General features: G+C 45.7%; 1 protein-coding gene across 4 annotated transcripts in view; it reads right to left on the bottom strand.

The window, feature by feature from the left end:
• The window catches only part of NEXMIF (neurite extension and migration factor), a 174,517-nt gene that overhangs the window by 136,697 nt on the left and 21,814 nt on the right, over nucleotides 1-16,006 (bottom strand). Inside the window, exon 2 of one of the 4 annotated variants that reach the window (XM_051790243.1) lies at nucleotides 1,156-1,309. The exons of the other annotated variants lie outside the window; for them this stretch is intronic. The gene's annotated coding sequence lies outside the window, so the exon portion shown is untranslated. The remainder of the gene's footprint in view (nucleotides 1-1,155; nucleotides 1,310-16,006) is intronic. 4 annotated transcript variants of the gene reach the window in all.

Raw genomic sequence — 16,006 nt, 5'->3', positions numbered from 1 at the left:
CCTGACAGGCATCAGAACATGGGGAGGGAACCAGCCGTGTTTTCCTTCCTCCCACTCCCTCCCAGCAAGCCTTGCCAGCTGCCCTCTTACCTTTCATATGTTCAGCACAGCTGCCAAGGCTCCATCCAGATGAAAGGTTTCAAGCATGACACACAAGCATCTACCCCGCTTGCCTTTCAGTCCAATTACTGGATTCACCTGAGCACACGTAGGAGGGAAGAGAGGGGGCCCGGGAGCGGGAAAAGGCTGTGGCAGCTCCCAGTTAATTTGATGGGACCCAACTTCTGATCCAATTACAACCCAGCACGAGGGCACTGGCAGAGCTGTTTGCAGCCCTGCCGACCCTTCCCACCTGGATGACTGATCCCAGAGCTCAGGGCTCATTGCTCAGGGCTGGCACCTTCGGATGCTGCAATCAATGAGGAGATCCTCATTTATTTAATAGGGTAGGATAAGGCCCCTGTTGCACAAAAAGCCACAGCGATGCCAACAAGACCAGCAGTGCCTGGGAAGGCTGTCTTGGATACAGACACCTGCCTGTGCCTTGTATGAACAGGAGCCTTGTTTCCTTGCCCCTGCTCTGTCCCAGATGCTCTCTTCTCACACCAGGATTTCAGATCCCCACACATTTTTAGGAATCTGTTCCCTCCCCTGTTTTACACAAATGCCTCAAGTCCACTCTGATCCCTGAGTGACAGGCACAGCTCCAAGCTCCCAAGGAAGGGTATTTAAGACACCAGAAGGCTCCATATGCATTTTTCATCTTCTTATGCAACCATGCCCCTCTGCACATGGCTGAGGAGATTTTCTGCACACAGTTCAGCCATCCACCTAATGCTTACTTAATGGGAGTGTTTTCAGAAAAACACTACAAGAATTTTCAAATAGAAACAATTAGCATTCACAGTAATTTGCATCTACTTTTCCCCAATTCTAAAGCAGCAGGCTCTGCTTTAATATTAACCCCTGCTTGCTCCTCAAAGCCCAGTGCAGGGGAGTGAGCCACACAACTCCCACTAGAGACCACGGGAGCAATTCAGTTCAACGGGGAGGAGATTACACAGTGATGCTTGAAACTTTGGGGGTGACCCTTTGTTTGTAAGCATCCTGTGTGCCAGTGGAATGAGCAGCTTCCATCTCACCATGGCTACTCACCAGTGTTCCATCCCCTAATCCATTCTCCTGTGCACCCAGGGACTAGTGATGGGATTTACATGTGCAGTATTCACCAAATCCTCCATCATCTGAGGTGCCCTGAACACATGATGGGCTGAGATCAGAGCAGCCAAGCTCAAAAAAATCCTGGAGCCTGGGGTGAGGAACAGGATGGAAAGTTTTCATTAGCCTCAAATTTTAATCCCGGCTCATTCTGAAACCCCGCTATGCCATGAACATTTACATCCTGGAAATCAGAGTCAACACCTTTACACTGGGAAGCCTGGGTTTTCCAAAACATGAAACAGCAGGTCCTACCTTCCAGATTCTGCAGAATAACAGAAGGTGAGTCCCTGGCTCGCTCTGCGGATCCCACCCCTGCAGACACATCGTGCCTCGCACCCACAACTCAGTGGCCCAAGCAGGTCGGCCCCTGGCCCAGGCACCATTTCCTGTGCCCACATGATGCCCAGGAAGGTGAGCGGATGGGGACGAGAGGAAGCTCAGAATAATTCCTGCGGAACAAGAGGTATTTGCAAAGGTGCCCAGGAGAGTTACGGCTCAATCAACACGAGACGAGCATACTCTATGAGGCAGAGAAGAAAGGGAGCAGCTTCTTATTAAAACACAGCAGCTTTTTTGCTGTCTAGCACAGAGCTCCACAAGAGAGCAGGTTTTTTTCCCCCCTCTCTTCAAAAACCCTGAAGAATTCCATGTAAAATAAGTCCAAGTTTAAAGACTCCACATCTGACAGCATCTAAGCAGAGCTCACTTGAGCAGTGCAGTGCTGTCCTCTGTGTACATGCACTGCTATTCAGTCTTTAAGAGATCACATACTCCTTTTCCTCCAGGACCTCAGCCTCCTTCAGCTCACTGGTTTGATGGGAAGCAGCAAGTGATGCAGAACAAACGGAAAAGTCTTGTCAATCTCTGCCTGATCCGGTAAGAAGTTCTGTTGGCAGGGCAGGTGTGGATTTACACTCATGTTACTGAAACACCTGAGTTCTGTAAACAAGATGGCTGGTGTGCAGTGAGAAGACAGAGATTCAAGGAGGATCTGGATCATTCAGAGGATGCTCTGGATTATTCCTGATGAGCTCAGAAGCTGGTATAACACTGTACACCATTTACTGAGTGCTATCCAAACAGAAGGGACACACAGAATCAACAAATTCTCTCTGCTCTCTGGTGACCTGAGGGAGTGGCATGAAGCTGTGTCAGGGGAGGTTTAAGACGGATCTCAGGGAAAGCTTCTTCTCCAGAGGATGGTTGGCACTGACCAGGCTCCCCAGGGCAGTGGGCACAGCCCCAAGGCTGCCAGAGCTCCAGGAGAGTTTGGACAATGCTCTCAGGGACAGGGTGGGATTGTTGGGGTGTCTGTGCAGGGTGAGGAGCTGGGCTGGATGATCCCTGTGGGTTCCCTCCAACTCAGGATACTCTATGACTCTATGAAATACTGGGGTGTTTAAACCATTACAATATAAAGTGTAGAACTGCGGGATTTCCAAGAGATCCTCTTCGCAAAACATATTCTTTTGATGTAGGTGTTGAAGGGCTTTTTGGGTAAGAAGGTTTTTGTTTGGTTTTTAAGAAGTTGAAATAGTCAAAATCACTAAATTACCTAGATGTGTCTGGCATCAGTGAGACAGGTAACAGCCTGAACAACAGAGTCCCATGTCAACATCTCCTGAACCAAGTAAATGCAACAGGTCTGAGCTACTGATAAAAGAATTCCAGGGCACAGGCTGCTGAAAGCACACCAAAAGACATCCCCCTCACCTTCTGCTCCCCAAGATAATTTCAGAGCCTGCAGGTACATATTAACTCCAGAAACCTCAAATGATGCTACTGGGCATCAGGAAAAGGGTGTATTTTATCATCACCCAAGCAGCTGATCACAGGAACTGGGTAACAGCCAGGTACCACTCCTGTGGCAGGACCCTGCAGAGCACGGACACTTCTTGCATATCCTGATATCACTATTTCCTCCACATGCAAATAAATATAGTTAAAGATAAACCTCATGAAAAGGTAAAACTAATATCACACCAGGCTTTGCAAACACCTTTCTTTGCCTACTCATTGATACAAGTCCTATCCTGTAGTAACAACACCACCAGAGAAATGAGGCTGCTGACTGTGTTTCCATTTTCCATGGACACAAAGCTCAGAATGAAGTTCCCCTCCAAAAGCCACACCATGCTCTCCTGCTTTTCCTGTGAGCTCAATTAAAGATCTGCTCAACCTGCCTCCATACAAAATTCAGTAGCCTGGAGGACTTTGAACAGCCACTGGATCATTAATACTCTACTGCAATGTAAATGTTTAAAAACTATGCAAGAGTTGAAAATGAGATCCGTCTCCACCAGTTTGGTTTGTACACTGTGAAAAGTCACATCTTAAAGACTTCAAACTGCCAGCAGCAAGTACCTCCAGCGCGGTGCAGGGTGATGCACCAGCAATGAAACAGCACAAAGCCTTGGCTGAACCCAGGTCCAGATCCACGGTAGGCTCCAGAATGAAATCCAGAGCACGAGGATATTTGTAAAATCTAGAAAATTAGCATTTCCACAAAAACTTCCTTTGGAAATGAGCTTCCACCCTTGAAATTCAGCTGCTTATGCTTGCCTTTTTCTGCCCGGAGCAGTGCTGATGGCACCTCTCCCAACATGAGCTGACACATTCCCAACCACAGAACACAAAGAAAGCAGAGATCTTGTCCATCACCTGATAATAAAGCACAGGCATCCCAAGGCTACCTCCTCATACTCTGGCTCATTGCAGCAGGTAGAAGTGCTTGCCAAATAAATCACAAAATAAATACATCCAGAAGCGTTTTCCTGAAAGTTTTGGGAAGAGGAAGAACCTATGCAGCTAAAGCACTTCCAAAACCATTTTTCAAAGGAATATCATGAGGATAAATTGTTATTTAACTTACCCTGAATTATTTAACTTTTTTTTTTTTTTTTTTTGCAGACAAGAAGCTATAAGGAAAGTCTAAGGAATAATCTTCTGGGAACCCAGTCATCTGCAGCAAAGTGTTGGACTGTTTGTGCACCTCCAAAACTCTAACAAAGGGGGGGGGGGGGGGGGGGAAGAAGAGAATCTGACATGGATTAAATGTCTAGAGTTCCTATACCCATACCTGTGGGAATGCCTAAAAACCAAATAGTGACAGAATCCCACAGTGCCAGCTGTGCAAAAAAGGAGTTTGCAGTCTTTGTCAATACATGTTGGAGTCCATGAGATATTAAGAAAGAAAAAGGTGTTTAGCAAACCAAAACAGCACCTCCAGTGAGCTGGCCCAAAACAAGATCTAACCAGAGGATTTTATTGACAGGCACACTTGGGAAAATAAAGAATTTTGAAAAAAATGAAGACAATGAGGGACAAGGCAGAGGAAAAGAAGAAAATATCTGGAGTGAAGACAAGGAGAAGAGCAAGAGGAATGACAGCCAGTGATCCCAGCTTCTTCCTCCCCACACCACTCCTGGCTGCCCCAGAACAATTCCACACCCACTTTTGCCCCCGCGCCAGGATGGCCCTCTTTCCCTTTCCAAATCCATGTGGATGGAGCGTGAACTCCCAAGGCAGGCAGTGTGCCCTCGGCACCTCCCCCGGAGCTGAGACAGGGACACTGTCACAGCCCCCCCAGGGCTCCGGGCTCCTGCTGGGGAAGCTGCTGCCCCCGGAGCAAGAGACTTCCACGGACCCGTGGGCTGGATACTCGTGAGGGATTAACTGTGCAAATGATGAATTCAGAACTAATTTCCTTCCTCCTCTCTTTCTACAAGAGGTCTCAGCAAGGTAATTGCAGGCCTAGGAATATTTGGGGTTTATTTGGGACGTCTCCAGGTATTTTTGGAGGCGGAAGGTGGGTTTACCTGCCTTGTTTTGGAGATGTGAACCGGGAGAGCCAAAGCAGTGAGTATCTGCTATGTCTGTCAGGACCGGCTGGGAGGAAACAACGGTGCAGTTTGTAAAGGTCAAAGTCTGTGCAATCATGCATTTTGCATGGGGGAAAGTCACTTCTGTGACAGAGGGAACAAAAGAGTGACAGGAAAGTAGAACAACAGAGGCAAAATTTCAGTATCCCAGGTAAAAAGACAAATTGCTACTCTCCAGTTTGCACACTTTTGGGAAGGTGGTTTCAAAAGCAACTTTTATATTTTCATAGATTAATCCCTCATTTTATTTTTAATACACTTTGTTTAGAAAAATCTCCTGAAAGCATATTCTAGATGTCAAATATTGTATCAGCAACAATGGAAAATAAAGGCTTAGGCAAAATATATATTGCAAACATCACCTTTTTCAATTGGTTGAAGTCATTTACTCCAGTAACACTGTCACGCTGAGAAAATGATCTTTTGTCTATAACTGCTACATAGCTATTAAGTATTTTAGCATATAAGTATGATATTTTTCTTCTTTAGTGTGCAGCTCTGCTTGGATAGAAATAAGGTGTGGGGGAAAATAAAATCAACATTTAAGCTTGGATAGGAAGTTCAAAAAACAAACACACAGTCAACAAGGAGACTGTGTTTACACTGCAGAGAGAGAGAATTAAAAAAACATTTAAGTAGAAGCACAAATGGCTGCCCTGTGACAAAATCAACGATAATGCCACATCTGTGGCTTGTACAGTGGGTCACTCACTAAATAAAAAGTGTTGCTTAGAAAACACACAACAAGAATTTGCCCCAGCAATCCCATACCTGGGGGTGCTGATGAAGTAAGAGGTATCAAAGCATGGACGTCTTAATTTACAAATCATCCTTATCAAGCAGAGCAACTCGGTGCTTGTTTTTTCTTTAAAAAATAGCTCAGAAAAACGTGAAGTATCTGAACAAAAAGAAAGTTCAAGTGGGCACCCACAGACATGGGGGGGGAGGGAGCGGGAAAGGAAGGAGAAGTAAGAGACACATCCTTCCTTTTACTATTCCAAGGTGCAAAGACTTCTCCATCATGACAGATTTTTAAGAAGCTATCACACATTCATAACACTAATTGATTTTCATAGCGAAGAGAGCAGATGAGGTCTCTTTGGGAACTGCCTGCTACATTTCTGCTTGAAAGGAGATCGCTGCTGGTGTGCCTCAGCTCCTTCATAAAAAATTTAATTAACAATATCTCCAAGAACGAACCCCCAGTCAGGTCCCCAGCTATCATGTGACCGCCAGCGCCGCGCCGCACCACGGCAAATTAAACCTGAGCACACGATACCTGTCGCACGTGACCGTCTGGGCAGGATCTCGGGGAGGAGCAGGGATGTGCTGGGAAGCGGCAACCCACACAAAGGGACTGTGAGATGCCTGCATCCAGCCTGGCAGTGACAACTTGTTTTCCTAGCTGCCACTTTTGATGGTTACACATTTCTGTTCCTGATCCGGTGGCAACGCCAGAAAGCAAAATGCGTAACAAACCCCGGTTCCAGCGGATGGTTTTCACAGATCTACACTGCAGGAACAGCGGAAACTGCACGTGTCAGATCATGGATACAGAGGGACAGCCGTGTAAATGGAGACTGGCGTGTCCCACGGGAGAGGGACCCTCATCCCCAAACGGCACCAGGAATAGAAGCCACCATGTGCCGGTCTGGGAGTCCCATCTGGCAGAGCAACGGAGGAGAGAAGACAAAACTGGATTTCTCTTCTCTCCATCCCCACTGCCGCCCTCGCTGCCGTACCCCGGAGGAGCTCTCATCCTAGGAGGAGCTCTCACCCTCCAAGGATTTGTTCCTTCCACAAGCTGAAAGCAGGGGGTGGGGGGAGCAATCTGAAAATAGCCACGTCCAACCCTATAAACAGTTCACCAAACCACTTCTGGTCCCTGCACGTGCACTCCAGGCTCGCACGCAGCACAAGGAGTCACAGGTTTGAGAATTCTCCCAACTGCACAGCAATTAGTGCTGATTTACAAGGAACAGTGTGGCCAGCGGGCCCAGGGAAGGGATTGTTCCCTGTGCTGGCACTGCTGAGGCACCTCCAATCCTGGAACACTACAAAGAAGACACTGAGGTGCTTGAGTGTATCTAGAGAAGAACAACAGAGCTGGGGAAGGGGCTGGAGCAGCTGAGGGAGCTGGGGGGGCTCAGCCTGGAGACAAGGAGGCTCGGGGGGGACCTTCTCGCTCCCTGACAGGAGGGGGGAGCCGGGGGGATGTTGGGCTCTGCTCCCAGGGAACAAGTGACAGGAGGAGAGGAATCGGCCTCAAGCTGCACCAGGGGAGGTTTAGATTGGATTTTAGGAAAACATTTTGCATGGAAAGGGTTGTAGAGCACTGAAACAGGCTTCCCAGGGCAGCAGTGGAGTCATCATCCCTGGAAGTGTTGAAAAAACAAATGCATAAGGCACTTGAAGACATGGTTCAGTGGTGAACACGGTGGTGGTACTGGGTTGACAGTTGGCCTTGATGATCTTAAAGGTCTTTTCCAACCTTAATGATTCCATGTTGGCCTCTGCCGTATTCTGGGCCCCCGTTTTGTTATCCTTTAAAAACTTTTACCATTTCAGATGCAATGCCAATGCACTTGACTTATTATCTGTGTCAAAATTGAAAAGGTTAATCACCATTACCAGTGGAAATGAGGCAGGATTATCACTTGAATGACAACGCTGATAGTGGGAGCAGCATAAGGGAGGAAGGGCAGGCACATGTGGGCACCACTGGCACTCGACCTGCCCGAAGCACAGGTTCTCCACCCAGCCTGCAGCACAGACATCACCCACAGCAGGGTCAGAGTCTGAAGTGTCTCCACCAAACAAAGACTACACTAAGAACACAACAAAGTGCTAAATTTCCTGCAGTCTCAGAAGGTCCACTGGTGTTACAACTCTCAGTTATTTAAGGTACCTCCAGCTTTGCCCACCTGACAAAATTCAGTTGAGATGCTGTGCCAAGGGCCACAAACCTGGCAGAGGTGGCTCTGACCAGGGAAGGGTTTTGGAAGCAGAGTTACAGCAGGATAAGGGAGCAGACGCCCCTCACAGCCCGTCCCCCCCTGCATGGCCTGGTGCCATCCCACACACGTCCCCAGCCGTGCCCCGTAACTCCAGCCGCGGTTCCGCTCCCCAGCCTCAGCACTGAACTGAGCTGGGACAACTGCTCTGATTCACCTCACAGGGAACGGCACTTCAGTCTCGGGTAAATTTATCCTTAAGAATGAGCTGCAGACTCCAGCGATGCTGAAGCTCCTTTGAAAGGAAGGCCGGGGGAGGGAAGGGAACATTACAAACACACTAACTATCCACCTCGCTCGTCTCCACGGCAGTTGGCAGCATTATCTTTTTCTTCAGCAGTTCAAAAAAAACAACCACCAAACCAGCACCACTAATAGGTTGCAAGCAGAACTATTTTTATATATGTTGCCTTTTCCAAAAGCCCTGTCAAGCCAGCAACCTGGGAAAGAAGAGCTCCAGAGCACCCTGCTGCACTACCTGTGTTCCGAAAGCACCAGGAAAAGGGGTTTGCTCTGAAACCAGCAGGAAAACCACCAGCAGAGGCCAACCCACCCTGTTTCCAGCGGAAAGGACTGGACCCAGGTAGAGCAGCAGGGTGTTTAGCTCCATGCACCCAACCCAGGTTTAGATAGGAAAAAGCCCGAGTTCCAACAGTTCTGGAATACGATAATTTATCGTGGGATAACAACAGTAACACACGTTTGCAGAGATAAACAAAACTCAAAAAAGACAAGATGAAGTTCAAGGATATTTTAAAATTAGGCTGAGATGGTATTGGCAGGAAGGTCAAAAAACAAAATTCAGGCATAGCATTTAATTGCTGTGATAGCTGTACCACCACCAAGACACCCAATGACACTCAATGTTGTACTTCCACAGGATTACTGTGTTTTGAAGGTCTGTTCTAACATGGAATTCAATAACAAAAAACCAAAGCCCTGGATCTACTCTGGGATCCACTTTCCAAAACAAACCATGTGTTAATCACACACAGGTTTTAATGCTTACGTAAAAACAAAAATGAGATTATGCTTTGCAGTTGGTGATTGCTGATGCTGATCCCATATGTGTTTGTAGGGTGGGACACAAAGAAATGACTTCAAACAAAAAAAATAAATCACATGTTCATAAACATGTCTATCAACTATTTTCAAGATAAAGGGACATTTCATAAAAACCTATTTATTGTGAAATTATATGCCATTTTATGTTCATAAGAACAGGCTTTAATTTCACCATTTTCGTGTAACCAACACTGTCTTGGTGATTTTTATTAAACAGATTTAAACTCGAAAAAAACAGTATTTACATTAGTCATTAAAATTTGAGTTCTGTGTAACAAGCAACTGTGGCAACTATTTTTATCTCTTTCTCATTATTAAGTATAGCAGTCCAGTGGTAAGGAAGGCATGCAAATATAACCTGCAATATTTAGGTTCAGTGCAGCATCTCTGAGAATTAAAAAAAAAAAAAAGAAATTAAACTTTGAGAGGTACAAGGAAGGTGGAGGTGAGTAAATTAGTGCTCAGATCCAGACAGGTAGTGCTAGTGATGGGGTAAAAAAATCCTCCAATTGATGCAGAAAGGTCAATCTGGCCTGCAATTCCTAATTTGAGAGGTTAGTCATTCAAATTTGGGCAAAAGCTTGGTAAAGGTAAACTAATGTAGTTCCCAAAAGGCCCCACAACCTATAATTATAGGTGATACCAAGTATTTTCCCTCTGCCTTGCTCTGAAAACAAACCACGAAACAAAACCAAGAAAACAAATGACAAAACCCAAACTACAACAAAAATATCCAAACAAAAACCCAAGCACACACACAAAACAAAACAGGGGGAAAAAAGCTGCAACACAAAAAACCAACCACAACACCGGGTGGCGGTGAACCATATGTTTGCATGCAACGCTCCGGGATGGAAACTCAGCCACTAAAGAGTTAAGAGACACTCTAAAAGTATCTCACCCTGATATGCTGCGAATTTGCTGGGATCTCACGGAGAAACGGGTGATTCTTACATACCATATGTTCTGCAAACGCTCGCAACAACACAAGGGGAGCGGGCTGGAACTCCACCTTGGCTGGGGAGCTTTCCTGCGCTCCCGGAGCTGGGGAGGCGATGGACAGGACGGGGCTGAACCGGCAAAGCCCCTCGGCCCAGCCCGAGCCAGGCTGAGCCGGGCAGGGAGCCGGGCTGGGGGGATCCAGGGCTCTGCCCGGGCTTTGCCACCCAGCCCAGCACCCACTGCCAGCGCTGCACCGTCCTCGGCACCACCTCCCCTGCCCCGGCTCCTCCATCCCCCCGGGCAGGGCCACAGCTCCCACAGCTCCCACAGCTTCCACAGCTCCCACAGCTCCCACAGCTCCGAGAGCTCCCACAGCTCCGAGAGCTCCCACAGCTCCCACAGCTCCCACAGCTCCGAGAGCTCCAGGGACGGCTGCACTCGGGTGGGCACAGCCCAGGGCTGGACCACAGCACTCGCAGAGGATGCAAGACTGGGCCTGAAGATCCCACTGGGAATGTTTTGTTCTGGTTTGCTCCCCTTCCCCAGTGTGTTGTAACCAACCCCAGACTGGATGCCAACGAAGGCAAGGCAGATGCACTTTTATTACACTCATAAATCAGTGTATATCCAGAAATCTCTCTTGTTGCAAACCTCCACTTGCTACAGATGCAGTGCCAGGCCATCCCTTGGATTTCCTCTCCTCAGCTACACCTGGGGAGCAGGAACTCTCCACTCTGTGCAACATGATTGTCACCATAAAGTTACTTATTTTACAGCTGTGAAGGAAGTTTCTAGGTGTGTGGTAGGCTTCATGTTACTTCTTGTCCGCTGAGGTTTTCTGCAAGGGAAACCCAACTGTTGCATTGATTTCAGTACTGCATGAATAAATGCAGACAAAAATCCTAGAGGAAAAAAAAAAAGAGAACAAAACCACAAACTGGAATCTGTAAATAACACATCATGGCACTGCAGTGCACTTCTAAGCTATTGAGAACTCATCTCTCCAAGAGTTTCCACATCAAGAATTCATCATTGATGAAAAACACACAGAGAAAATAACAATTTAATTTTATTGTTTATATTACATGACACTACCTGGATAAGATTATAAAATAGAAGGCCAATCATATTTTTAAATCTATTAATATTTACAGGACTTGGAAGTAAATGTCAAGTCCTTCTGCCCCAGGTTCTCCCTAAGAATTTACAAATAATACTTTTTTCCAACATGAAGCCTTTGTTCTTTACCGCAGCTGTGTGAAAAATCTATACAAAATAGGAAAAACTCTACTTGTACCAGTATCTTCACAAACATAGATGGGAAAAATACAAGAACCCTGATGATCTTTTCTCAGGATTGCTTATTTTAAATGTTACTTGCAGCACTGGGAGGTAAAAAAGCCTTCTTATAAACAACAAATTTTGAAGGTGATGACATCCCTTTGCAAACAGTAGCTGCTGCCAACAACTAGCCACACATTTTTTTCTTCCTTTCTCCCATACCTACACTTTTAAGGAACACTCCTTTTAATTAGAGCGAGAACACACGACATGGGAGGCCACAGGATTGTGGCCTAAAAGCCACATGCATGTTTTTGCTGACTAGAAAGCTGCTTTTTTATTGTCTGGACAAAAAAAAAATAAAACAAAATTTAAAAATAAAGTCCAAAAAAACAACCTCAACCACAGGACGGGAAACCGAACCCAAATCGACCAAACAAAACAACCCCCAAATCCCTCTACCAGCTCTCCCCCAACATTCAGAAAGTAATGGAAGGAAGGCAGGAACACAAACTCTTCTGCCTCTACTTCTCAGCCAGAGCAACCCATGCTGAAAGCATTAGCTGGGAATTAATTACCAGCATTTAAAACAATTTCTATAGCCTCAGAGACAAAAATTCTGCAACGCATTTCTCACAGAGGTATACTCAAGTATGGCAAATGTGAAAGCAAACATGTCAAAATGTTCATTCCAGGGTGCTCAAAATGCTTTTCATGCTAAATTATCACATGCAAATACAGGCAAAATGACATTTTCTGAGGTGAAGGAGCAGGGGGGGAAGTTGGAAGAGGTCGGTTACTTGAAACTGGGCTTTGCTTCCCAAATTTGATGCATTTGATTTTTAGAGTTAACACAGCCTCCGAGATGAGCCTCTAAAGCTCATGTCTCGATATGCTGCCTATTCAGTACAAAATGAATTAAGAGATTACGCACTGAAGGTCACATACACATCTACAAGGGCTGGAAACAATTTTCTAGTGGGAAAGAAAAAGCTTAAACCAAAAAGAAAATAAAATGTGCCACTGGAATATTGCTGCTGGAGAGCAAAGCGATGCCCAACAAGAGCTATGTCCGTTTTAGATACCATGCCCTGCAGAAACCCATCGCAGCCAAAACATCACCATCATCATCATCATCATCCCCAGCTGCAAATCAACAGGACAAAAGGGTTCCTGTGAACTACTCGGATGTGCTCACACCCTTGGCAACATGAACTGCAAAACATGGAAAGTTTGGAAGTTAGACAATCACAGAACATGCTGATTTGGAAGGGACCCACAAGGAGGATCGACAACTCCTGGCCCTGCACAGACCCCCCAACAATCCTACCCTGTCCCTGAGAGGATCATCCAAACCCTCCTGGAGCTCTGGCAGCCTTGGGGCTGTGCCCACTGCCCTGGGGAGCCTGGGCAGTGCCCAACCAGCCTCTGGGGGAAGAACCTTTGCCTGAGATCCAACCTGAGCCTGCCCTGACACAGCTCCAGCTGCTGTCCCTGGTCCCCCCAGAGCAGAGCTCAGTCCCTGCCCCCTCCTCTGCCCCTGCCCAGGAAGTTCAAGCATTCTTGAGCAAACCAGCTGCTTTTGGCTGGTTTGGAGAACTGTCCTAGGACAAGGAGGAGGAAGAGGAGGAGGAGAGCCTGAGAACACCCCCCCACACCGACGGTTCGGTGCAGACAGAGCCGGTGGAGGTGAGATGCCAGGAGGCCGTGGCAGTGAACTAATGCAGGCACACAGCATGTGCTCCCCACTCCAACTGTTTATCAGATCCGAACAGCACTGCGGCATCCAGGAGCGGGGATGTGCTGTTTTGTTCACATTTTAATGTGCCATCTTGCAGTAGATGCTTGCACAGCAGAGTAAATACAATCTCTATATATACCCTGCGTGGGCGTCAGGGGTTATTTCTGACTGTCTTCATTACATTTCATTGCCAATTTAAACGTAAAAAAATAAAACCCTCAACAATTCTCCAAAGTGATTTCAGTCTGATTTTTATAATTATTTCCAGAACCTTTTCATTATGCAATTTTGAATACTTATTGAAAGCTCTCTCTTACAAAGTTATCCTTGATGCAAGTCAAGCAAACCAGACAAGCTAAACCTTCTCCCTCTTCCTTCTTTATTAATAAACACAGACATGAATGACATTCACTGTTTAGCCTGGAGAACAGTTTAATAATAATGCGGCATCTTGCTTTATAGGAAGGAAGCTAAAAAGGAAACTCAAAGGCTAATAGGTACAAATATTGTGCTTCAATTGCAATAAAAAATAGTGCTGAACTGTAGAATGTAACTGATAGCAGCAATCTGAAAGATGTGGGTTCTGGTAACCCTCAAGCTAAAGCCGATTAGGTTTTGTTACATCGGTCCTTTGTGTATTTTTGTGCTGCTGTACCAGTTAAATTGACCTCTACAGGCATGTGTGTTGCTTTTATCCTTTAATGGCTTCCCATTCCAAACCTAACTTAGGCTAAAAAAATCAAAATAAATGAAAAATTCCCCCCTCCAACCTGGTGCATGTGTTAAACCCACCTGTGAAAGGGAGATGGCTGCACGGGAACCCCATGCACGAAAATCTAGGGAATGCCAAGCAATTAGCACGATGGAAGGAGGATGTGTGAGCTGTCAGGCGGGATGCTGGGGCTCCAAAATGGAATTACGGTCGGAAACTAGGCAGAAATGCCAGGCCCCAGCCAGCCCAGCTGCCCCACCAAACCATGCTGGGTCAGCCAGGCAAGGGCTGTGCCTTCCCCACCCTGCAGTAGTCAGGGATTAATGTTTTGCAGGAGACACAGACATTGCAAAGCACAACACAAGGAAAAAATTCTTCCCAGAGTTTCCTTATTTTTGATAATTGCTTGTAGAAGTCTGTAATCAGCTCTACAAATAAAAACCAGCAACTCTGAATGAAGTCCTTTGTAAATCCAACCGTTTCATGTCCAGCAGAGCAACCAAGCCCAGTTGGTCCATATTTCCTCTCTGCAGCAATAATGCAACCAGCTGGCCCACTCTCTTGCTCTGTGTTCTGATTTTTTTTAAAAAAGCAGAGACCTGAGGAGTTTATTCAGGAGAAGTTTTATCCATTCAATGATGTAAAGGAGCCCAACCAGCACATCCACAAGCCCCCTTGGCTGGAACGGGGCACAGCTGCCACCGAAGACAGGCTCAAAAAAAGGAGAGAGGAAAATTCATTCAAAATTCTCTCATGTTGAAACACCTCTATTTGCCCACTTAGAACAGCCCAACCTTAGGGAAACGTCACTGAGTCACTAAAGGGAAGTTTTAGCCATGTTCTAAATATGTGTATTTTTCTGGAGGAAGCAGAATTAGTCAGTTTGGCTACGGGCCATAAAACATAATTAGTTATGTGAAGTATACTAAAATATGTAACTAAAACTGCTAATAGGAGTGTCCAGCCCCATAAATGATATGATGGGCAAGCAGCTGGGCACAGGCAAAACGCCGGAGATGATTCCCAAAGGAATTAGCACCTCTTCAGAAAGAGAATTCAGAAATTGCACTCTAAATAATAGCACACAGTGCTGAAATCAGTAAGGAAGGAGGGCAAAATGGTGCATCTTTAGAACATGTGGAACATCAAAAAAAGATAGTTTGGGTCCTTTGAGAAGAAAAGCAGGAAAAATCTGCTCGTGGAGCAACAACCTGTCTCCTGCCTTCAGGCGATTTAAGGATCAGTGGACAACAAACTTCCACTGGAGACACAACAGCCACAAGCCAAAACCTCCAGAAAACATCACAGACACAACAGCCAGTGGCCAGAACCCCCAGAAAACCTCCCAGACACAGCCGAGCAGTAACAAACCTGCAAGATACTAAAATAAAAGAATGGTGTATTAAGTGATGTGGTAACTGCAATTTGTCATTTAGCACCGTGAATCTATGGATTTTAATGACAGGGTCTCATTTACATTTAACAATCAGTGTACTAGAACATTTCTTGGGAACTGGGGATATTTTCTTGTCTCAGTAGGAATATATAGAAATTCCTTTCTGATTAACAACGGAGTAAAGGAGTTCTACCCTCAAATCTCAGTCCCTTGGTTTCTGTCTAGAGCTGGATGAATATCAACACACCAAACTGCAATCCTGACAAGAAAGGAAAATTCAGCTGTTTGTAATAATTATGTATTTAACAATTCTTCCACAAGAATAACATTATAAAGCACCTTTCATTTTATTGTTCATTTATATCACACATCTGCTTTAAAAAACATTAGCAGCATATCTTGTTCTTAATGACACATTTTGGATGTGACTTTCAAAAGCATTTACAGCAATTTAGGAGCATAAATCCCACTGATACTCAACAGTATTTGTGCCCTTAATGCCTTTAGCCATTACTGAAAATCTCATTCTTTTCCAGAGCTTTGGAGATATTCCAGAGGTTGTACATGTAGAAAGAAATGGCAAGTGTCATAAGGTATTTCATGTTTTACTGAAATGGTATGCAGCTTTAGGACAGGCATCAAGAATACTGAATACATGTATCTAAAACAATAATGGGAAGTTTAGGAAGCAGGGAAACGTTTCAGTCAAAATTAGCCAGTGAATTTGGGGATAAGGTTGCTCTTTGTTACATC

This window comes from Manacus candei, unplaced genomic scaffold (genome assembly GCF_025592945.1).
Source record: "Manacus candei isolate 608988 ecotype Guabito, Panama unplaced genomic scaffold, ASM2559294v1 h1tg000003l, whole genome shotgun sequence".
NCBI classification, from domain to species: Eukaryota; Metazoa; Chordata; class Aves; order Passeriformes; family Pipridae; genus Manacus; species Manacus candei.
Note: the sequence above shows the minus strand (reverse complement) of the source record. Positions and strands in the feature narration are given on the sequence as shown.